This window comes from Azolla caroliniana, unplaced genomic scaffold (assembly GCF_043228905.1).
Source record: "Azolla caroliniana isolate FFs.n. ecotype wild unplaced genomic scaffold, voAzoCaro1.0.p SCAF_11, whole genome shotgun sequence".
In the NCBI taxonomy this organism is placed as follows: Eukaryota; Viridiplantae; Streptophyta; class Polypodiopsida; order Salviniales; family Salviniaceae; genus Azolla; species Azolla caroliniana.
In genome coordinates, this window is record NW_028230446.1 from 10,113,260 (window position 1) to 10,138,779 (window position 25,520).

Genomic DNA, 25,520 nt, shown 5'->3' on the forward strand with positions numbered 1-25,520 from the left:
TGTTTTTATAAAGGGTCAATTGTCATGTCTCTCTTTGCATGCACCTACGTACGAACACATACAAATATATAACAAATTTGTTTGCAACATTCGTGATCATTGAATTATAAATTTGTGACTTGGAAGGAGCTAGTAGTTGGATTATCATTGACATTGCAAAAACAATATGTTGGAGAAGCCATTATTAGGTTGTTTGAAAAGAGGAGAGAACAACCTTCATGTATTGCATTCATATTAATTCCCACAAAAAATAGAGAGACAAACAGTTATAAGAGCATTTGCATCAAAGTAATGCAAATGCAAATTCAAATTGTTCCATGCTTGATTGATAGCATGACTAAGCAAACTCATTTGTAATGCTAGCTCGCAAAAATCCGATCACTTTACTTACAATGCATCAAGACGATAGAGAATGAGATACACATATATATGTAGACCAAAATTCCATCCATTAGGTGAATGATATGAAAATCAGACCGACCGTTTCTTACCGAGGAGGTAAAGAAATGCGGGAAACAAAGCTTTGGTTTAAATACAATCCGAATAAGATTCATTCATGTCTTCACGAAAGGCTTAATGAACTTCTTACCAAGGGGGTAAAAATGCCTGAAAAAACAGCTCCGGCTTCACTAAAATCGATGTATACGTTTCACATACGGGGGGCCGACCGTTGTACGCCGCAAACTCAACAAAACATTGGAAACAAGGCCGGAACCTTGGAGGTAGAAAAGGAATCATTCATTTCTTTGCTTTATGAAGCAATGATGCTTAACACATGATGATTATGATGATGATGAGAGAGCAAATCATAAGGTGCCCACAAGCTGTCCAATGGGCAAGGTGTTTGGGCATCAAGTCTCATCCAAGGTTTTCCCTTGCCACTCCAATGCAACAAGCTAACGGGTCCGGGGTGCAATGGCCGGCACCGGCCTTCGATGTTGTCTCCGCCGAGCCCGTGTTGGTTCCACCGATGGTCCACCTCCTTCACATTGCCCCCGAACACCAACAAGAAGGGCGGGAGCGAGCCGAGCTCATAGATCCTCTCTTCTTGTTGGACCTTCATCCACCTCTCGATCTCTCGCGAGAATCCATGGCTCCTCCACATCTCCAAATCCATCACCATAACACCTGTATTGAAGTAGCAAGGCTTTCTCTTCCCCTTCATTACATTCCTCCTCATCCTCATCATGATCATCATCTCCTTCTTCTTCTTCTTCTTCTTCATGTCGCCGCCATCATCGTCGGAATTTATGGTGTTCACTGCAATGCTAGGGTTATTATTGCTGCCATTGAACACTTCATTTGCATAATTGGCCCAAAATGCATCCCTAAAGTACTGAGTGAAATTAGCCTGGCAATACTCAGGTGCCCCCAGGGGATGAGACCCTAGGCTAATCCCCCAAAGCTTCACAATGTCGTCTACTACAATCAAATCTGAGTCCAGATAGATCACCCTCTTGATACAATGTGGCAACATGTCAGCTATGTAAGTCCTTGCATAGTTGAGTGGCTGCTCCAATGCCTCCCTGATGGAGCTAGAAATCTTGTCTTTCACCAATGTTTCATCGAACCTGTAGATTCTGAACCTCAAGTAAGGGAAAGTAGATGTGATGATGGAGGCCAGTGATTCTTCAGAAGCGGTGGAGAGGAAGTGGAAGGCTAGGTTCTCAGGGCATGCGGAATGCTTCACTATAGAGAAAATGGCTGCCACAGAGCCTCGCAAGTAGTTCACATCTAATGTCATTGCAATGTGGATGGAGGTAATGTCACATAAGTCTTGAGATTGAATCATACTACTAATGTGATGAGGATCTGCACCCTCATTAGTATCATTATCGTGATTGTGGTTACGAGTATATGGAGATATACATTCTTTTCCGTTTCGGAAGGCCGGTGCTTCCCGGAATCTGTCCAGTTTGGGAGTTTCCTGCAACGAAGAGGATGGGGGCAGAGTAGTAGTAGTGGTAGAAGAAGAAAGATCAGAGTCTAGATCAAAGAGTATGTATCTAGTTGCAATGGATAGTGGAGAGAGAAGAAGACTGAGAATTAGAAATGAAATGCAGATGTGGGCTGCGCCTAAAGCAATGCACATGATGTGTTTAGGTTGGATGGATGGATGGTAAGTAGATCAATTCCTTTTAGAGGGAGGGGGCTCTTCTCAGATTTTAGTATGGAGACGAATGGTTAAGCATGATACACATACATATATGTATAGAAAGAGGAATTTGTGGGAGAGAGAGAGAGAGAGAGAATGGGAAACAGAGGAAGAGAAGGGTACTCTGCTTCTTCTTGGTTACCTTCTTTTAGAAGAGAATGCAGAAACAAGAGAATGGAAGGAAATGGAAGGAAGGAAGGAAGGAGGCGAAATGCTTTGCCTGCTGCTATGGAAGAGAAACAGACAACATTTTATTTAGAGAGAGAGAGAGAGAGAGAGAGAGAGAGAGAGAGAGAGGGCTAGAGTTGCCTTTAGGTGTGTATTTTAGGGTAGAGAGACAGGCACAGAACAGGGGCAGGCCATTCTCTCTCTCTCTCTCTCTCTCTCTCTCTTCTTCTTCTTCTTCTTCTCCTTCTTCCTTCCTCCTTCTGCATCATTTTCCTCACACAAAAACAGTTCCAAGGAAGATGAAAAAATAACTCACTCTTTCCTCGAGTTTGAATTTCTCCAATGTGACCTAGAAAAATAAAAATTAAACAAAAAAATGCAAATTCATACATAACACGGACATGTATGGTATGTATGCATAGTATGTATATTATGTTATGTTATGTTATGTTTAGGGGTACTTCCCATGCTCCACACCATCATCATAATTTGTTGGCAAACAAAGTAGCCAAACAACACCCCGTTTTGACTGACCCTTGGGATATGTATCTGTTGGTTTCGTCCTCTCCCTCACGCTGCTACACACTCATCGTCCCTCCCCTCCCTGCGAACCCCATTGAAACTGAGCATGTTTTCTGTTTTTTCTTTTCTTTTTCCCAAAACAATTATCCTTCCATTAGTTGTATAAAAAGGGTCATAACAGCTACAACATACAAAGTCCCCCCCCCCCCCCCAACCCGTCTTGTGAAAGACACTGGTTGAGGAAACAAATCCAAAATAGAGAAAACAATCCACTAATTGTAAGCTATTCCTTACACACAATGCAAGGTATCATATCCATAGACAACAACCAAAGTACTTATATTTGGAAACAAGCCCTCACAAGTCATAGTTATGAACCTTTCAATACTTCTTCATCCTACTCCTGTCTATTGCAGATTTGAAGGCGATCCAATACATTCTACTGTCAACTCAACAAATATGCTTCCTCTTTCCACATCAACCATCTCGCCGGTTACCACCAACTTCCTGTCATACAACAACACATTAAGTCATTTTTCTCCTCTCCTCATGAGCTTATGGTTCGGACCCCACCCCATCATCACTCATCCTTATCAAAAACCTACAAATTGCTTCGTGAAGTTCACATCAACCATCTCGCCGATTACCACCAAATTCTTGCATAGAGACAATAAAATGAGTTTAAATTCCTCATCTTCTCATGAGAATATGCTTTGGCCTTCACACCATCATCACTCATCCTTATCCAAACCATGAAATTTGCTTCGTTAAGTCCACATTAATCATCTCGCCGAATACCATTAAAACCTTCTACACATACAACAATACAATGAGTCTTGTTTCCTCATCTCCACACGAGAATATGCTTCACCCCCCCCACCCTCATCACTCATCCTTATCAAAAACATACATTCTTCTTCATCAATTCCACATCAAACATCTCGCCGAATTATCGCCAACATCCTGTACATACAAACAATTAATGAGTCTAGTCTTCTCAAAAGACCATGCTTCAGCCCCCACACCACAATCACTCATCCTCGTCAAAAAAATGAATTGTGCTTCATAAATCGACATCAACCATCTCACTCACGCTGATTTACCAACAAAATCGTGTACCTACAAAAACAAAGTAACACCACTCTCCTCGTCTGCTCATTAAATCTGTTATAACCCTCAACGCCTTCATCACTCATCCTTATCCAAAATTAGAAGATGCTTCATTTTCCACATCCAACATCTCACCCTTGTCACTCCCCACGACTGCCCCTATCACATCCGCCTCTTTTATGTCCTTCCTGTCAAGCTATAAGAAGAAAAAACTATATACCTCACAATTATCTTTGAAATAAGAAAGGACTAGGAGGAGAGAATAGCCAACATGGTGGAGCATAATTCCAACGATCTTCATGTGATTCATCCAACCAGAGAGGTATTGACCACCATATTTTACGAAGTTTTTGCCTTTTCTTATGCACCTTTTCCGGTGTTCCTTTAATACTATCATTCTCCCTTAACTGTGTGCACCAAGTTGTCCCAAAACATCTTAATCATATCCACCACATTGTACTCGATGCCTTCATATTTCTTGCTGCAACGACACTTCCACCACACCCATTAAGCATTAACTGAAAAAATATTCCAAACAAAAGAATTTCTAAAATATTTACCACCAACAATGTTTGGACGGACTGCTTCAATTGTATTCTCTGACATACGTTGAGCATGTTTTATGTTGCATGTTTGTTTGGCAACTTGAAAGCGAACGTGAATGTGTTTGCTTATAGTTTTCCCGAAATGGGCACGACTGTGATCTCGATTTCCGATGGTTGTGTGACATATCGATTCAGACTTTTGGCTACTCATCTTTACAGACATGAAGATTCGTTGTTCTTGGACAGCACATGACCTTCAACCATGTGACTATTCCAAATGTAAGACATCCTCTTGCCTTAGGGTACACTCGAATTTTTAGCCAACAAATGGCTTACCCACAAACTTGTCCACCTATATTCCACATTTCTCACTATTGGAATCTGACTTATAGTTCCATTAATGTTGGAGCAAGTACTTGTATTAGTTGTCCTAAACCCATAACACAATGGCGAAGTTAGACGGAAACACTTTAGGATTTGTCTCATATATATGTAATCAATGATCTCGTTTGTTTTTTGTTTGAAACTTTTGGCAACAGGGTTATGTACTTCCACAATGAACATCAAAAGCTCGAATGCTTAATATTCCTTTTGAAAAGTACATAATTTGTAATCACTTTCTTTTTAATGGTTTTTAAATACGACCTTTGATTAAGCGATAAATATGCCATTTTAGTCGCAATCGCATGATTGTGGCAGAATCAAATCCATTGTCAAGCATGTATTATATTATGTCATGAAACATATAACCAAGTAAGCTTAATCAAATATTTTTATAATTATGCTACATATGTCATTCTATTAATCCATTGATGAAATTGGGTTGATGCTATTTTTATGTTGCCTTGAGCATAGTTTATGTTGATGCGGTGCAGTTCTAAACGTAATTCCAAGTTTGATATTATTTCCATTTGTTCATAAAAAATGTTGGAAGATGTATATAGTTAGGTCTTTTGTTAAATGAGAACCTACCAAGTAATGGTTTACATCCATATGATGGTTTTGAAATAGCCAAAGTACCTATCCTAATAAAGGGTCATTGAAAAATGAGGACCAATGAGGAGGTAGGGGGCAAGGATGATACTCTGGAGAGAAAATTTGAGATTATAATCAAGAAGTGTTGGATGTGATAGTGTTACAAAGATGAGGAGAGGAGTTTGTGTAGATGTCATAGTAACCCCCTACAATAGTCAACATTGTTGGCGACCATTGTTCTTTCTCTAGAGTGGAGTAAACTCTTGTTATATTATTTTTGGGCGCCTAAGGATGTTCTTTGACTCTTGTTGTTCCCTTCTCTTTCTTAGTCTTATTCTTCGTCTCCTCACATACATGAAATTGTTGCTCTTTGTTATGGATTTTGACCTTGTCGGTAGAAATTAGAGATATCCTATGCATATTTTCCTTGCATTATAATGCTTGGGAGGTATAGCAAAAAAATGAGGATAATATTTTCCCCTTTGAATATGGGTCCCACTTGGACCCACGCCCATTTCTAGGATCATCTTCATTTCGTTAAACACAACAAACTTATCCACCTAAAGATCATGCACTCCTCTCAATGAGAATGTTAATTCAAGGTACTATCAAAAATGTATGAAGTTGTGATTTTCATGATCTGTGCACTCAAATTAAGAACAAAGCATTTTCTCGCGTACAATCTATTCAAACTTCAACCGACAAAAGATTTTCTTACAAACTTCTCCATTCAAAGCCACACATTTTTGGTTATGCAAAACAAGCTTGGAGCTCAAAATATGTTTTGACAATCGTGAATACACATATTTAGCTTGCAAAATATTGGTAAATGTTGTTGTCTCTATTTCTAGTGTTGTTTCCATCTATGAAGAATGGATAGTTGTTCTTCTATCAAGGTTTTGCAAATTCTAAGTTGTCTCTTGTAGTGTAAGAACTCGGGGAAATTCATGTAACTTATTTCTCCTTAATAGAATTATTCTTATTAACATCCTACTATTGAAATGTACTATTTACAATTATGGCTATCAACTAAAATAAAATAATCAAACCACAAGACCAATCATTGAGTCTTGGACCTATGGATCAACTTTTTCTCCAATGGTATAATAAGTCTCAAAACATTAAAATATGAGTTCTCTTAGTATATAAACTCGAGAGACAGACATGGATATCATAGTATGCATGACGTTAAAGTGTATCCTCCCAAGTTAGGACATGCCCACACAACATTGGTTTATTAGATTACATATTATTACTAATATTAACATGTTGGGACTATTTCTTTTTCCAAAAAAAGGAGCTACTTTCCCATTAGTTTGGAGATTTTTACAAATAGATTATACCAACAATCGGGGAATCATCCCCCGACTGAGTTCAAGAATATGAGACTGCGTAGATATCCTCCCTTACTTTCTACTTAATGTAAGTAGATATCTAGTGCTATGAACTAGTGGCAATCATCACCGGCCAACACGAGCCCGATCCTCTATCCTTCAATGAAGGGAGGGTGGGAGGTGAGTAGGAAACTGGGAGCTGGTAGTTCCACCTCGGGCCATTTCCTCCTTGCGTCACCATCAACGTGTTCATTTCTGCAAAAAGTGTAAGCGGGCAGGAACCATGTCACCGAAGTGCTGCAAACCTCGTCCAACTGCCCTCGTAGGCCGTTGATAATCACAAACGAAATATCCATGATTAGTTCCTCCGGGGGGGCGTACTAGATCTTGGAAGACCTTTAGGCAACGTGCTTTCCACACATACCAAAGGTTGAAGCCTACGATCAACATCCAAATCTCTTGGAAACGAGGGGATGCGATCTTCAAGCCTCTTTAACATGTTGGGACTAATAATATTTCTGATTGTGAAATCATAATAATGCCATAAAGAATACATTGCACCATAGAAGACAACTAAATCATATCATTTTGATAACAAGGAATTACAATTTACATTGGAATGAATTGGAGCGATGAGCATAGAGTTTCTAGGAAAGAGAATGTCTATCTTTGAAACAAATGTTGTAATAATTGTTTCAATAGGACAAAAATAAATTCTGAAGGAAGCAAGGTGATATCATGATTCATAACCAATAAGAACCTACTTGTGGTGGCGTCAGGTGGCAGGCTAGTTAGTGTCATATTGACTTTATGATCGCAGTGTGAAAGGAATGACAAAGTGAATGCGATACAAAACTAAGCAAACAAAATGTGGTTAATGCTAATCATGCACTTCTTATACTTAACCACTTTTGTTGAGATATCAAGCTCAGCTGGGTTTAGTTATTTAGTCAACCATGTAACTTAGTAGTTACATAATTAGAATCTAGTTAGAAGTGTTGACCTTAAAACCTTAAATAGGATTTTGTACTTAGTGGGGATGCATTCTAGATCCTCCACTACCAAGTTCATTAAACATAAGACTTACATCTTTGTACCTATATTCTCCTCCCATGATTGCACACTTGCACATGAGATGTATATATACCTAATTGTGGGTATCTTTGTTTTTTGATGCTTATTAATATAGAGAAAGGTATTTAGCTACACTCTTGTTAATCATCCCCCGTTTATCTCATTGTTCATAAGTGTAACTTCCTCATTCTCTTTCTCTCACACACATACACACACATATTACATAATCTTCCGCAGCTTAATCACATATGTGATTAACTTCTCACATAATTAGATACTAATTAACCCTTAGTTAATGACCTAATTATTACTTTTTAAAAAATGAGGAGATGGTGCTCAAACTCATACACCAATTCGAAATGATGAAAGATGCCTAAAATGATCTTGATATTAACAATTCTTATAGCTTAATATATGTCCTTGTATCTTGTAGATTTATCCTCCTCCTAGACTTTTGTTAATTGTCTTACTAACATTGGCCACAAAATGAACTATGACAATGTTTGTAGTTTTGACAATGCAAATATCCAAATTTGTGGATAAGATACAATCCATGCTTTTCAAAATTGCACTCTACATGTATTAATAGTTAACAACAAACGTGTTGAAATTGTGATGTCTTTCAATATTTGTACTAGAGGCTACTTCTTACAAGGGTGTTTGTCTTGAGAACCACCTCAAGATTGGTATGTAGGAACGTACCATTGTACACCCATTTGTTGGTGAGACGGGTGAGAGCGAATTACCCATGGATTGACTACTAAAAAAGCTATAAACGCAATCATGCTTAAAAGGCAAGACTTTATACTTAATTAGGAAGTGATGTTACCATGTTCCCATGCACTTGATAGAAGAGTGAAGGACGCATGAAGTCACCAACATGCTATCAGATGTTACCAATGTAAGACAATGATTAGAGAATTCAGAGTGCTCTTTTTCTTCCCTGCCAACAACATATCATCTACATACAATACGAGAATAGTTGATTTGCCAGCTTCATCCTTTTTAGTGTATAAACAATGGTGTGCATGGCTTCGTTTAAACCCATGTTTGAGCATAAATGCATCAAACTTCTTATACCATTGTATGGGGGCTTGTTTCAACCCATATAAGCTTCTTTTCAACGTGCATACCAGATGCTCTTTTCAGTGGCATATCCTTATGGTTGTTTCATGTACAACTCTTTGTCTAAATCACCATGCAAAAGGGATGTTTTAACATCCACTTGGAATTATTCCAAATCCAAGTGGTTATGATGTTACTGTATGAGATGTACGGAGAGTTTAGTGTAACGGGGGTGAAAGAGTAAAGAGTTGATGTGTATTTGTAAATGTGTACATATGTGTAATTGTGAATGTGAGTCGATACATATGTGAACACATGCACACGTGTGTGCATGTGGACAAATACGAGGAGGTGTGAGTGAATGATTAGCGTGAATGGACAAGGGGGCTTGCACCCCTGTGTATCTACCCTATTATAACTATTTAACCCCTTATGGGGAATGACGCCACCGAACTCACTATTGAGTGAGTCGACTCATCGTCGTCGAAGCGATCATCTTTGTATTCCGACATTTTTGCCTTGCCTTTGTCCATCTTTGGGCTAGGCCGTGATGTGCTTTGATCGCTCAAAGGCTCTTGTGGTCCGCTCAATCGGGTCGTGATCAGACTTTCTTCGAACATGCGTGTAAGGCGATCTTCATCCTCTATCTCTTGTTCGGCGGATTCCGGGTCGAGCGGAGTTGGAGTTGGAGTTGTCTTTGGTGCGTACCAGGATGCGGACTTGTCAAAAACGACGTCTCGACTTACTCGAGATTTTCGAGTTGAAGGGTTGTAGCACTTGTACCCCTTTTGCTCTAGTGAGTATCCTACGAGGATACACTACTCTGACTTCGGGTCAAGCTTTTGACGCTTCTCGTCGGGGATGTGCACGTACGCTATCGCGCCGAATATCCGGGTGTGCGATAAGTCCGGCTTCTTTCCGAAGTATTTTTCGTGCGGAGTGACCTCGTGCACGCCGGATGTTGTGCATCGGTTCATTAGGTAGACGATCGTATTTGCAGCTTCGGCCCAATATGACTTGGGCATATGCTTCTCGTTCATCATGGCCCGCGCTACTTCGAGGATGAGCTGATTTTTACGCTCGGCTACTCCGTTTTGTTGCGGAGTGTGTCGGCAAGTGAATTCTCGCCGAATTCCTTCCTTTCGGAGATACGCCGTGAAATCGTCTGAGAAGTACTCCTTGCCGCCATCCGATCGAAGACAACATACATGTCGGCCCGTGGCTTTCTCGACTTCATTCTTGAATGTTTGGAAGTGTTCGAACACTTCGCTCTTTTGCCGCATCAGGTAGATCCAAGTGTGCCTGGAGAAGTCGTCGATGAAGAGCACGTAATATCGACATTCGCCGAATGTAGCCGTCTGCACCGGTCCCCATACGTCAGAATGGACTACGTTGAGTAGACCTTTGCTCACGTTCCGCTCTTTCGGGAATGGGTGTCGGTGTTGCTTGCCGAATTGGCACGCTTCGCATACACCTTCAATATCCTTCTCTTTGAATGTCGGGAGTCTGATGACGACTGCTTTCGATTTCATTGCTTTGAGTTTGTTGAGATTGATGTGGCCGATTCGCTTGTGCCACAACTCTATGTTAGAGTCGGCTTTCATGCCCTTTGTGAACATGGCCGATTTCATCTCGTGTGAGTTGAGAATGAACATTCGGCCCTCTCTTCGTCCGCGTGCAATGAGTCGGCGCTCTTTATCAATGAAGCAATTGCCTTGATTAAAGCGAACTTGCATCCCTTGCTCTACAATTTGGCCGACGGAGACCAAATTCTTTGTAATGGTTGGTACATGCAAGACATTTTTAATGTAATTTTGCTTACCTTCTTTTCCGAACGGAACATTGCCGATGTGCCGAATCGGGTGCGTAGTGTCGTCTCCGGTTTTGACATAGCCGGGTCGGTCCGGCTCTCGAAGTTCTCGGAACCATTCTTGATGTGATGTTATATGGTTCGAGGCACCGGAATCGACGAACCATACGTCTTCCGGACCGGAGGCACTAGTTGAGGTAGAGGCCGACATAGAGTTTGTTCTATGTTTCATCATGAACATTCCGCCACGGTCGGAGTTGTGTGCATACATTCCGCCACAATCTTCGTAGTCAGAGTTGTGCCCGTACATTCCGCCACGGTCAGAGTTCTGTGCATACATTCCGCCATGATCTTCGTAGTCGGAGTTGTGCACGTAATTCGTGAGTTGTTGGCTTGTGGAAGTCGTTTCACGCATCTTCTTTTGGCACTCTTCTTCGTGGTGGCCGAGCTTTCCGCAATATCCACATTCGGTTGCGTTTTGACGGCTCAGGCCGGAGTGGAAGCTCCCCCTTCTTGTGAAGGTTCCTCGTTGGCTTCCGTTTTGCGGCCAAAATTGGGAGTTGTTATCGTAGGTCGGACCTCGTCCGCCTTGTCCTTGGCCGAATCGGCCTCTCGCTAGTCCGTGTCCTCTTCCTCCGTTCGAGTGTGTGTAGAGCTTGTGGTTTTCTTCGACCAATAGCATAGATAGAGCTCGAAGAAGGAGGGAGATTTCTCCCTTGCTAGAACGGCGGTTCGCATTGCGCTGAACCGTGGTGCGAGGCCGCCGAGGCATATTTGCACCATCTCATCATCATCTATACTTACGCTTATCGAGCCGAGCGAGTCGCAAAGCTCCTTGATCTTCAAGGTGTATGTCATGATGGACATGTCCCTTTGTTGAATGTTGTTCAACTCTTGGCGGAGTTGAATTCTTCTTGCGGTTGTGTTCGGGCGAAAATCTTTCGTAGATTTTCCCATGCCTCCTTCGGCGCCTTGGCTTCGCGAATGTAGCCGAGCATGTGACCGTGAACACATATCGCCAAGCAATACTTCACGCGGCTTGCGGCTTGCTCCCATGTCGCGTATCCGGGAGTCGCTTCGGCGGGTCGGTCTTCGTGCTCTCCTTTGATGTAGCTCCAATAGCCTTGTCCGACAAGGTATTGGTGCATCTTGTACTCCCAAGATGCAAAGTTGTTTCGATCCAACTTCTCGGTAGGGAGAGCGCTCCCCATTTGAGTATTTATTGTGTTGATTCTTCTTCTTCTTCTTCTCTCTTCGAATGCGAGCTATGTAGCGAAACTACGATAGCGATGAGCTGGTTCTTGGTCGTCGGCGTAGAGCACAACACACGATCACGATGAGGCGAATGGGCTATAGATCAAGCTACGAAATTGCTATGATACCATGTAAAGAATCGGGTATGATTCTTGTGTAGCGGAATAGGTGTGAACTGTGTGTCTGTATGAGAGAGAGAGAGAGAGAGTGAGAGAGACAAGGAGTAAGACACAGAGTATACGCAAGGTAGATTATATTAACAAAGGAGAAAGACTCAACTTAATACAAGGTGAGAGGAGGGTGCTTTATATAGTCACCCTCTCTCTTCATTAACTACAAGACTCATGGAGCATGGGAAATGTGAAAGCTCATAAGTTATGTGTCATAGAATATGATTCTATGACTCATACTAAATGCTAGAATACAAAGTGGTGACATAATGGTGACTCTTGACCGTTGGAGTGTCTCTTCACTCTCAAGGTGAGTTCACACACTAGACCAAGTTGAGCTTGATTCTCAACAATATTGCTTATTTCAAATCCAAAGAGGAAGTTATTGTCTTTGGTGACATGAATGCTCGCACAAGAATCTTTCATGCCACATATCTCAAGGATGCAAGAGGATATGCAAATGTATAATCGATCTTCTAGCAATCAAAAAGATCCGGACCAATTTGGGAAACTACTCCTACAAATGTGCAATAGTACCGGATTGCTTATTGCAAATGGTGTTTCCTTATGGCCCAATACTAACAGCTTTATATGTAGAAAACACAATGGAAATAGTGTGATTGACTATGTGCTACTTTCCGAAGGTATTTCGGATCGTATACATAAATTCTCACTGGGGGAATGGACACCGGAATCCGATCATAGGAATTTATGTATTGATCTCAAATGTATGCATAGGTTTGATTGCGAGAAGGTCATTGAAGATTATAAACAAACACACTTGAGCATGAATCTTAAGCGAGCGCCCATGTATTCCAAGATGGTTGAGGATATGTTACAAATGACAAAGACACAACATGGTGCCACACTAGAATGCAAATGGGAAGCTTTTAAGAATGTCATTCTTGTTGAGAGACAAGCTCAACATTTGTGCGTAATACGATGCGTAACCAGTGCGTAGACTGGGTGCATGAAACTGGTATGCAGACCGGTGCGTAGAAAGGCCGTATCGGTGCGTAGACCGAAAGGCTGTTAGAAAGATATTCCTCGTAAGGAATAGTTTTGGGAGTAAGTGTCGAGGCTCATTTATGAGCAGTCAAGTACTGTCAGTACTTGTGTCAACCATTGTCAGGGCTTGTATAAAAGTGCTCATTGAGCACATCCTATGTACAAACAGAGTATTATTTTCGAATTTAACTTCTTGTGTTACTCTCTCTCTGTCTCTCCTGTGCGTATTGTGAAAACCTAAGCTTTCCATTAAACCTGCGTTTTCTGTTGTTCGGTTTTCCTATATTGCTTCTGCACGCCATTCTTTTCATGGTATCAGAGCGCGAGGGTTGAGAACCTCTGCAGCTGACTTTGCTTGAAGGAAAAACCAATGAAGAGAAACAAGAAAAACGATGGACAGAGGAATGGCTAGCTCGCTTCCAACGGAGAAGCTCGACAGAACCAACTACGCATCTTGGTCCTACAAGATGCACCAGTACCTGCTCAGACACGGTTACTGGAGCTATGTCAATGGAGCAAATGACACAACACCCGATTCGACACACAAAGACTTCTCGGCGTGGGAACAATCGGCGAGCAGAGTGCTATACTGCTTTGCGTCTTGTGTGGGTGAACAACTGCTAAGCTATGTTCGGGATGCAAAAACGCCGAAGGGTGCATGGGAAAATCTAAAGAAGATTTTCACCGCGAGCACCACAACCAGGAAGCTTCAACTTCGACAGGAGTTGAGCAACCTACGACAACGCGATTTGTTGGTGGCTGACTATACCTCGAAGATTAAGGACATATGCGACTCCTTAGCTTCTATCGATGTGAACATCGAGGAAAGCGAGATGGTCCAGGTCTGTCTCGGGGGTTTGGCGTCAAAGTTCGGGGCGTTCTGAACTGCAGTGTGTACTCGGGAGAATACGCCGTCCTTTTTCGACTTACAGTCGATGCTCCTGGTAGAGGAGAACCACGCGGGTGCGTCGACGAGCATGCACACCGACAACAAGATGTTGTACATGGAGGGAGAAAGGCTCCGTGGTCGTGGCGGACGAGGCGAGTCGGTACGCAATGGAGGCGGCCGACGGGATCAAGGAAGAACGCACCGAAGTGATGCCGACAGCAATTCCGGACCCTCCGGAAACAGGGGGAGTCGAGGCGACGAGAACCAGAAAGGGAAATCCGCCACAGAATGCTGGTACTGTGGCAAGAAAGGCCACAGGGAGTGCGAGTGCTGGAAGAAGCGCGCCAAGTCGGAGAGGTCTGGTTCTGGACATACCGACAAAGGAAATCGACAACGATCGCACTACGCCGAAGGATCTGGAAAAGCCGGAAAAGGCTCAGTCTTCATGACGAGACACGAAGCAAACTCAATGAAACAGTCCGCCCCGAAATCAGACGAGGTGTGGTATGTCGACTCCGGCGTGTCAAACCACATGACGTGCCACAAGGAGTGGTTCTCATACCTTGGGAAACCGACGCAACCAGGAGTAGTCGCAACTGGAGACGACACTCCGCATCCGATCGCGAATGTCAGTGAAGTTCCCTTGAGCCATGTCGGGCAGAAAGGGAAACTTATGAACGTGTTACACGTCCCGACCATCATGAAGAATCTGGTGTCGGTCGGGCAGATCGTCGACCAGGGGATGCAGGTTCGGTTTACGCATCTTGGGTGCTTCATTGAGGAAGAAGGCCGTATTATTGCGCAAGGGCACAGAGATGGGAGGATGTTTATCCTCGATTCTACTGACGGTGGCACCGCAATGTTCGCGAAGGGACAAAAAGTCGAGTCGGACATTGACTTATGGCACAAACGGATAGGCCACGTCAACTATCAGTGGCTTCAAGACCTGCAATCGAAACAAGTGGTGTTTGGATTGCCCAAATTTAGTGGCCGGAAGGTACAAATTTGTGAAGCCTGCCAGCTTGGGAAGCAACACCAACTTCCTTTCCCAAACGAGCGTAACCAGAGCCGGAACAAGCTAGACTTGATACACTCTGATGTGTGGGGGCCGGCACAAAACGTTAGTCTTGGCGGGAGCCGATATTTTGTCTCCTTCATCGACGACTACACGCGGCACACGTGGATCTACCTCATTGAGAGGAAAAGCGAAGTCTTCGACTGTTTCCGGGACCTCAAAGGGTTCGTGGAAACGGAAACAGGAAGAAAGATCAAGTGCCTGCGGTCGGATGGCGGAAAAGAATACTTTTCCGGTCAATTCAACGATTATCTACAACAGATGGGAATTCGGCGCGAATTCAGTTGTAGATACACGCCGGAGCAAAACGGCGTGGCCGAGAGAAAAAATCGGTCAGTTGTGGAAGCTGCACGCGCAATGCTGGAGGAGAAGAGCTTGCCCAAGTTCTATTGGGCTGAGGCGGTAAGAACCGCGGTATACATCCAGAACCGGATCGGAGAAAAAGTGTCGGCGCACGAGCTATACTTTGGAACAAAGCCGAACTTGCGACACTTACGAGTTTTCAGTAGCATTGCGTATGTACATGTGCCGAAGGAGAAAAGGAGGAAGTTGGATGCAAAAGCTGAGAAGTGTATCTTGGTCAGCTATTCGAACGAGCAGAAGGGTTATAAGTGCTATAACCCGCGCACCAAACAACCGCACGTGAGCCGCGACGTTGTGTTTGATGAGTCCGCGTCCTGGTACTTGCCTCCGACTTCGGACCTCACCTCCAATCCGAGTTCTGACGATGAGGACAACGAGGCCGAGATGCCTCCGGCTGAGCCTGAAATCGGGACCCACGAAGAGAGTCCGATTTCGTTTCGGTTAAGTGGACCATATGGACGATTGAGTCGATACGACCAGTCCGATGAAGAGCCGGCGAGTAGTGGAGACTCGGCCGTGCATTTCCCGCGTAGGAAGCCGAGGAGACGGCTTACACGCGAAGAGAAAGGGAAGAAGAAGGTGTCGGATTCTGGCACGGATAGGAATGAGTCAGACCAACGCGAGTCTGACTTCGAGGGAAGCGGTGACGGGCCTTCAGGAACGAAGTCCGCGTCGGCCGAGAAGACCTCGACATCGGCTAATGACCGATTATGACGATCTACCCGCCAAAAGAACCCAGTTGTGCGGTTCGGATACAATGAGTACATGGCACATCACTATGCGTACATGACCCGTGTAGTGGAAATGCGTGAGCCAGAGAGCTACGCAGAAGCGGCGAAGGACGCGAATTGGCGCGTCGCGATGGAGGAAGAGATGCACGCATTGGCGGAAAACGAGACCTGGGACCTGGTTGACGCACCGACGGGTGTGAAGCCGATCGGATGTAGGTGGGTGTACAAGGTCAAGTACAACACCGATGGCTTGGTCAACCGATACAAGGCCCGGTTAGTGGCAAAAGGCTACGTGCAGAAACACGGCATCGACTACGATGAGACGTTTGCACCGGTCGCAAAGATGATGACAGTCCGTGTTTTGCTTGCAGTAGCCGTGGCCAAGGGGTGGCACCTACATCAGATGGATGTAAAGAATCCATTCCTACAAGGTGAGCTTGAGGACCAAGTGTACATGGTACAACCCCCCGGATTTCACTCCGGACCGAACACGTCGGCAGTATGCCGATTGAAGAAGTCCCTTTATGGACTGAAGCAAGCCCCGTGTGCCTGGAATGCGAAAATCACGCATCGACTGCATCGGATGGGCTTTGCGCCGCCAAAATCGGACTCCTCATTGTTCATTCGGAAAGGTCAACTTGGGCTAGTCAATATTTTACTCTATGTTGATGACTTGGTCATCACCGGCGCCGACCTAGGTGAGATCAACTGCGTGAACCTCCAGCTTGTGGCATCATTCGACATGAAGGATCTTGGGGACCTTCATTACTTCCTCGGGATCGAAGTGATCCGCACCCCCGAAGGCATACTAATCAGCCAACGTCATTACGCACTGAATATGCTCTTCAAATTCGGGATGGCAGACTGTAAGTCCGTCTCGACTCCTCTGGATAGAACTGTCAAGCTTCGCCCCAATTCCGGCAAGGTTTGCGATCCGACAAGGTTCCGACAAGTTGTCAGAAGCCTTATCTACTTGACAATCACCCGACCCGATCTCAGTTATCCGGTCAGGGTGATCAGTCAGTTCATGGCGCGACCTACCGAGGAGCACCTTCAGTGTGCACAACGCGTACTGCGGTACGTAAGCGGCACTAAGGACCGTGGACTGCTATATCGGACTGATACAGCCCCGCAGTTGGTTGGCTACACCAATGCCGACTGGGCCGGCAATGTCGCCAATCGACGATCCACATCCGGATATGCGTTCTCTCTTGGGAGTGCCGCGATAGCGTGGAGTAGCAAGAAGCAGCCGACAGTTGCACAACGACGATCTACTGTGACAACCTCAGCAGCATCCAACTCACGAAGAACCCCGTTTTCCACGCACGGACCAAGCACATTGAGGTGCACTACCATTTCGTCCGTGAGCGTGTCCTTTCTGGTGAAGTCGAACTTCAGTACGTGCCGACGGATCGGCAGACTGCCGACATCTTCACAAAGCCTCTTGGTCTGGACAAGTTGCGGCAATTCTCAGGTGCGCTCGGGTTGCGTCACCTCGACGAGGGGGAGAACAGTTCCGAACGACCAAGCAAGGCAGCAGGATAGGAGCGGATACCGTGACACCGAGTCGGTTGTCGAGTTCGACTTCGGATTGACTGAAGAAGCCGAGGGCGGACCCGCGGAAAAGTCCGTAAGTGGACAGAAGGGGAGCAGCCGAAGGAGAGAGCCGAAGCCAACCACGCATGGGGGAGATGACGCCATCAAGGGCGAGAAGACCGAAGACGAGTTGGAGACAGCCAACTCGGACGAGAGCGAAAACCGATCGGAGGTAGCCGAGTCGGTTCGGATGTTTGATTCAGACACGTTGAATCAACCGAGGCCCAAGCGGAAGAAAAGGCAGCAGAAGAAGTGTTGACACCGCAACAACAGAAGAGCTGATAAGGGCCACATGAGCAGACAAGCCGACCGGAAGGGTCGAAGCGCGCGGAGTCGAACAGGTCGAGGAGCGCGAGCGAGGCGTGAAGCCATGAGGAACCGGAGCTGTGAAGATCCCGAAGAGCCTCAAGTTGAGCTTGAGGGGGAGTGTTGAGAGACAAGGTCAACATCGGCCGGATCGGCTGAAGAAGCCGAGGACCGGATCGGTTGGGACCGATCGGTTAGGCCGTTAGGAAAGATATTCCGTGAGGAATATATTTGGGAGTTAGTGTAGGAGCTCTTAATGAGCATTGAAGTACTGTCAGTACTTCGGTCAGTCCTTCTAGGACTTGTACAAAGTGTTCATTGAACACATATATGTATTGTTTTTTGTTTTTCTTGAATATATCTTTTTTTTGGTGTCTTCTCTCTCACTCTCTCGGTCTCTCCCGCGTATACTGCGTAAGCTCAAGCTCTCCATTAAACCCGAGTGTTCTTCCTTCTTTATTGTCTTCATACTTGCTTCCGCACGCTACTTTCTTCATCTCTTGTACAAACAAATGTTTTTTGACCAACCGCACATCATGGAATTGCACAAGAAATGTAAGAAAAAATGGTTTGATAAAGAATGTCATGAAGCTCGAAAGTGCCTTATGGTTTTGGATGTAGTTAAGGATAAAGAAAATTACCAAAAGCATTTGCATGACTATAAAAGGCTTATTCAAAGAAAGAGACGAATATGGGAAGTTACTCAACAACTTTTCCAAACGCAAGAGAAAGCACATGCATGCGCTAAAATTTGGGGAAATCTAAAGGGGAAACATGTTGAGAGTTATGGTGACTTAACTCTTCATGACTTGTGTATGCATTGTAAGAATTTATATGAGTTATCTCTTTCCAGAAAGATGATGTGTTATGGTTCTCTTTCACATATGTCTCCCTTCTTTACAATTGAAGATATATGCACAGGACTTAAGAAATTGGCCTCTCGAAAGGCAACTGATCTTCAATGTATAAAAGCTGAAATGCTCAAATGGACGGGAAAGGAAGCACATATATGGATATGCGATATGTTTAATGACGCATTGCAACATGGTATGCCATATGATTGGACTACAAATTGGATCAAAACTTTACATAAAGGTGGAGATGTAAATAATGTAAACAACTATCGAACCATCATGGAAAGTCGCATTAGAGCTAAAGGTTTATATTGTTGCTTTGTAGACTCCAAGAAAGCTTTTGATATGGTACCTCTTGAGCATCTTTGGAGGCGAATGGAAGAACTTGAGGTGCCAAGTGAATATATGCTTGCAATTTCTTGAATTTATGAGAAGGTTATATGTTGTGTGCGTATGAGAGAGAAACTTTTAGATTTATTAAAAAATACTATTGGTGTTAATCAAGGATGCCCACTCTCACCAACACTATTTGGTCTATGCATTGATGAATTGGAAGAAAAGGTTACCAAGTTTGCAAAGGAAGAATGTGTTGAAGAAGTTGCCATTGGGAATGTTGTGATTATGCTTTTGCTATATGCAGATGATGTAGTGTTTTTTGCAAATACTTGAGGAGATGCACAAAAGCTTATGAAGGCATTGTAAAAATTTTGCATGCATACTAAATTAAGTGTTAATAGCTCTAAAACAAAGATTATGCTTGTGAAGAGCCAAAAAAGAGATAAACCATGCATTATGTCCAACAATGAGCCACTTGAATGTGTGGAAAGCTTCAAATATCTTGGCCTTGAAGTTCCTTCAAATCATAGATGGAATGAATGTGCTACACGCCGCTTAGAGGCCGGTAAGCGAGCATACTATGCATTTGAGAACACATGCAATATTGGAGATATTAAGTGTTGGGTCCTGAAGAAATATCTTTTCGACACTTTGGTGACACTGGTTCTTCTCAATGGGGTGGAAGTATGGGGGGGTAGCATCCCTAAATCTATGTGGAAAGAGTTTGAAAATGTCCAAAAACATTTTCTTACAAAGTTTCTACAAGCTAAAAAACAAACGCCCTACACCCTCCTCCTTGAGACGGGATCACTTCCCATTGAGATGATGGCCATGGAAAGGGTTGTTGAATACATACTTAAGGTTCAAAAAAGTCCCTCACTTCGACTTCCTAGAATTGCATGTGAAGCAAGCAAAAAGATCCAAAAGACGCATAAAAGCAAAATTTCGTGTTCTGGTTGGATGCAAGATATAGAAAAATGGTTTGGTAGATGGCATGCGAGACACTTGCTTCATGATGCATCATTAGATTCCTCTGTAAATGAGGCCTTTTTGCAATGCCAATGTATCATGACATGGGACAAATGTGGAGGCCCACGCTTCACACATTATACTACACATGTTGCACCTAACTACAAAACCATATTCTTTGTGGAACGGGGAAACCGTACACATCAATACATGTTAGATCCCATACCGTTATCTGCCATTTGAACCATTGCTTCCATGCGACTTAGGTCACATGCATTGCGATGTGAGACAAGGCGTTGGGGCACAAGTGATGAGAGTGATCGGCAATGCACACTTTGACCTAAACAAGTTTGCGAGTCTGAGTATCACACTTTGATACAATGCTTGGCCTTTGATAATATTCGACCATGCTTTCCACATCTCTTCGACCGAACCCAATCCTTGCATGAATTTTTCTCACAACCACAATGTGCACTCTCGATTGCAACATTCATTGGTAAAGTTCTTGAACATCGAGAGTCACACTCACTTTCACACATATCACGTGAAATGTAATATTTGACCTTCGAAGACGATAATATAATCTATCTATCTATCTATCTCTCTTTTTCTTTTTTATCATAATTAGCTTACCCTAGTGGTAAGTTGTTAACACTGTAAGCACTACATCTTGGGTTCAGAACCCAAATTTTCTCACCTCTCTATTATATACTTGTGAAATGTTACATGCAGAAGCTATACGAAACACAAAATACCGATAAAGAAAAACAGGTTTAATGGATATCTTAAGACACAATGTACGCAGGAGAGACATAGAGGGGAAAAAACACACGAAAAACTAAATTCGAATAATGTGTAAACTCTGTACATAGGATGTGCTTAGAGAGGATCTTTATACAAGTCCATACGGACTGGCAGAAGTACTGACACTTACTTCAATGCTCATAATTGAGCTCCTACACTAACTCCCAAATATATTCCCTCGCGGAATATCTATTCAACGGCCTCTTGGTTTGCGCACCGATCTGGCCTCTTGTTGTGCACCAGTTTACGCACCGATCCGGCCTAACTGATTGGTCCAAACCGATCCGGTTGTCGGCTTGCACAACCGATTCGGCCAATGTTGAGATTGTATCTCAACACCCCCCCTCAAGCTCAACTTGAGGCTCTTATGGTCCTTCGCTCCGGTTTCTCTTGACTTCACGCCTTGCTGGTGCTCCTCAACCCGTGTGATTCTGCGGGCCTCGACCCTTACGGTTGGTTCGTCAGCTTGTGCGGCCTTTTCCAGCTCCGTTGCTATCACGGTGTTGGCACTTCTTCTGCCGCCCTTTCTTCCGCTTGGCCTTTAGTTGATTCAGCGTCTCCGAATCAAACATCCAAGCCAAATCGACTACCTCCGATTTGTCTCTGCTTTTGTCTGAATTATCTGTCTCCAATTCGTCCTCAATCTTGGCCTTTTTGCCCTTGTTGGCTTCATCTCCCCCATGCTTGGTTGGCTCCGACTCTTTCTTTCGGGTGCTGCCTTCTCATCCACTTCCGGACTCTTTTGCGGATCTGCCTTCGGCTTCTTCAGCCAGCACTAAATCGAATTCATCATCTGATTTGATGTCACAGTCACTTCCGCTCATTTCTTGCTCCTTTCCGTGGTCTTGCGGGACCTCTCTCCCCCTCAAATTCGGCACGTCGAAGTGCTGCAACCCAAGTGCACCCGAGAATTACCGCAACTTGTCCAGACCAAGGAGCTTGGTGAAAATGTCAGCGTTCTGCCGATCTGTCGAAACATATTGAAGTTCAACTTCACTAGAGAGGACACGCTCGTGGAAAAAGTGATAGTGCACCTCAATGTGCTTAATAAGGGCATGGAAGACGGGGTTCTTCGCAAGTTGGATGTTGCTGAGGTTGTCGCAGTAGATCATCGTCGGACATGACACCTCCACTTGCAGATCCTTAAGTAGCCGCTTCAGCCATATGGCTTCACATGTTGCGACAGTCGCTCCTCGATACTCGGCCTTTGTGCTCGACATTGCAAATGTCTGCTGCTTCTTGCTACTCCACACGATCGTGGCGCTCCCAAGGGAGAACGCGAATTCGGATGTGGATCGGCGATCGCCAGTGTTTCCGGCCCAATCGGCATCTATATAGCCAACTAGCTGCGCGGTAGTACCGGTCCGATATAGTAGCCCCCGGTCCTTAGTGCCACTGACGTACCTGAGTACGCGTTGCGCGCACTGAAGGTGCTCCTCGGTTGGCCGCGCCATGAACTGACTAATCAAGCCGACCGGGTAACTGAGGTCCGGCCGGGTGATAGTCAAGTATATGAGGCTTTTGACAATTTGTCGGAACCTTTTCGGGTTGCAGACCTTTCCGGAGTTGGGGTGAAGCTTCACGGTTTTGTCTAGAGGAGTTGAGACGGACTTACAGTCTGCCATCCCGAACTTGAAGAGCATACTCAACATGTAATGCCGTTGGCTTATTAGTATGCCTTCGGGGGTTCAGATCACTTCCATCCCAAGAAAGTAATGATGGTCCCCCAGGTCCTTCATATCAAATGATGCCGCAAGTTGGAGCTTTACGCTAGCGATGACCAAGTCATTAACATAAAGTACAATATTAACCGGCCCAAGTCGACCTTGCTAGATGAACAATGAAGAGTCCAATTTGGACGTTGCAAATCCCATCTGATGCAATCGTTGCGTGATCTTTGTGTTCCAACTATGCAGGGCTTGCTTTAGTCCGTAAAGGGACTTCTTCAACCGGCTTACTGCCGAAGTGTTCGTTCTGGAGTGAAATCCGGGGGGTTGTACCATGTACACTTGTTCCTCAAGCTCACCTTACAGGAACGCATTCTTTACATCCATTTGATGTAAGTGCCACCCTTTTGCCACAGCTACCGCAAGCAAAACATAGACGGTCGTCATCTTCGTGACCGACGCAAACATCTCATCGTAATTGATGTCGTGTTGCTGCGTGTAGCCTTTTGCTACTAACCGGGCCTTGTATCGGTTGATCGAGCCATCGGTGTTGTACTTGAACCTGTACACCCACTTGCATCCAATCGACTTTACACCCTTGGGGGCGTCAACCAGGTCCCAAGTTTCATTCTCCGCAAGTGCGTTCATCACTTCCTCCATGGCAGATCGCCAATTCGCGTCCTTTGCCGTTTCTACATAGCTCTTCGGCTCACGTACTTCTTCTACACGTGTCATGTATGCATAGTGATGCGCCATGTACTCGTTGTATCTGAACCGCACAATAGGGTTCTTCTGGCGAGTAGATCGGCGTAAATGGTCATTAGCCGATGTTGAGGCCATTTTGGCCGACGCAGACATCGCTCTTGAAGGCCCGTCATTGCTCTTCTCGAAGTCGGATTCGCGTCGATCCGACTCATCCCTATCCGTGCCATACTCCAGCATCTTCTTCTTTCCCTTTTCTTTGCACGTAAGCTGTCTCTTCGACTTCCTGCGTGGGGAATGCACAGTCGAGTCTCCACTACTCGTCGACTCTCATCTGACTGGTCAAACTGACTCAGTCGCTCATTCAGTCCACTTCAAAATGAGATCAGACTCTCTTCAAGAGTTTTGACTTTGCATTCATCAGGAGGCATCTCAGCCTTGCTGACCTCATCTTCAGAACTCGGATTGGAGTTGAGGTCCATAGTCGAAGGCAAATACCAAGACGCAGACTCATCGAACACGACATCGCGACTTACGCGAGTTTGTTTGGTTCGGGGGTTATAACACTTATAACCCTTCTGTTCGTCTGAGTAACCAACCAAGATACACTTTTCGGCTTTCACGTCCAACTTCCTCAGCACATGCACATACGTGATGCTACCAAAAACCCTCAAGTATCGTAGATTCGGCTTCCTTCCGAAATAGAACTCATGTGCCGACACTTTTTCTCCGATCCGATTCTGGATGTAGATCATGGTTTGTACCGCTTCAGCCCAATAGAACTTGGGCATGCTCTTTTCTTCCAGCATTGCTTGCGCTGCTTCCACAACTGACCGATTCTTCCTTTCAGTTACACCGTTTTGCTTCGGCGTATACCTGCAACTGAATTCGCATCGAATTCCCATTTGTTGCAAATAACTGTTGAATTGGCCGGAAAAGTACTCTTTTCCGCCATCCTACTACAGACACTTGATCTTCCTCCCTGTTTCCCTTTCGACAAGATTTTTGAGGTTCCGGAAATAGTTGAGGACTTCACTCTTCTTTTCGATGAGGTAGATCCATGTGTACCGGGTGTAGTCGTCGATGAAGGAGACGAAATATCGACTCCCGCCAAGACTCACGTTTTGTGTTGGTTCCCATACATCGGAATGTATCAAGTCGAGCTTATTTCAGCTCCGATTACGCTCGTTGGGGAAAGGAAGTTAGTGTTGCTTCCGTAGCTGGTAGGCTTCACAAATTTGGGCCTTTCGACCACTGAATTTCGGCAATCCGAACACAACTTATTTCGATTGCAGGACTTGAAGCCTTTGGTAGTTGATGTGGCCTATCTGCTTATGCCACAAGTCGATATCCGACTCGACTTTTTGCCCTTTCGCGAACATGGTGGTGCCTACGTCATTGGTGTCGAGGATGAACATCCTCCCATCTCTACGCCCTTGCCCAATAACTTGGCCTTCTTCCTCGATGAAGCACCCGAGATGTGTGAACTAGACTTGCATCCCCTCGTCGATGATCTGTCCGACTGACACCAGATTCTTCATAATTGTCGGGATGTGTAACACATTCATTAGCTTCCTTTTTTGCCCGACTTGGCTGAGGGGAACTTCACCGGCATGTATGATCGGATGTGGAGTGTCGTCTCCTGTTGAGACTACTCTTGGTTGTTCCGGTTTTTCCAGATATGAGAACCACTCTTTATGGCTCTTCATATGATTTGATGCTCCGGAGTCAACGTACCACACTTCGTCTGATTTCGGGGTGGTCTTCTTCATTGAGTTCGCTTCGTGTCTTGTCACGAACGTTGCCCCCTTTTCAACTTTTTTGGGTTCTTCGGCGTAGTGCATTTGCTGCCGATTTCCTTGTTCGGTCGGTCCGGATCCAGATCCGGTTTTCTCCGAATCGGCGCGCTTCTTCCACCACTCGTTCTCCTTGTGGCCTTTCTTGCCACAATACCAGAATTTCGCGGCGTGTTTCCTTTGCCAGTTCTCATCGCCTCCTCGACTCCCCCTGCTTCCGGAGGGTCCGGAATTGCTATCGG

General features: G+C 44.6%; 1 pseudogene; it reads right to left on the bottom strand.

Annotated features, from left to right (window-relative positions):
* Nucleotides 1-432: 432 nt before the first annotated feature.
* Nucleotides 433-2,156, bottom strand: LOC147857742 (putative galacturonosyltransferase-like 3 pseudogene; annotated as a pseudogene).
* Between the last annotated feature and the right edge of the window lie 23,364 nt (nucleotides 2,157-25,520).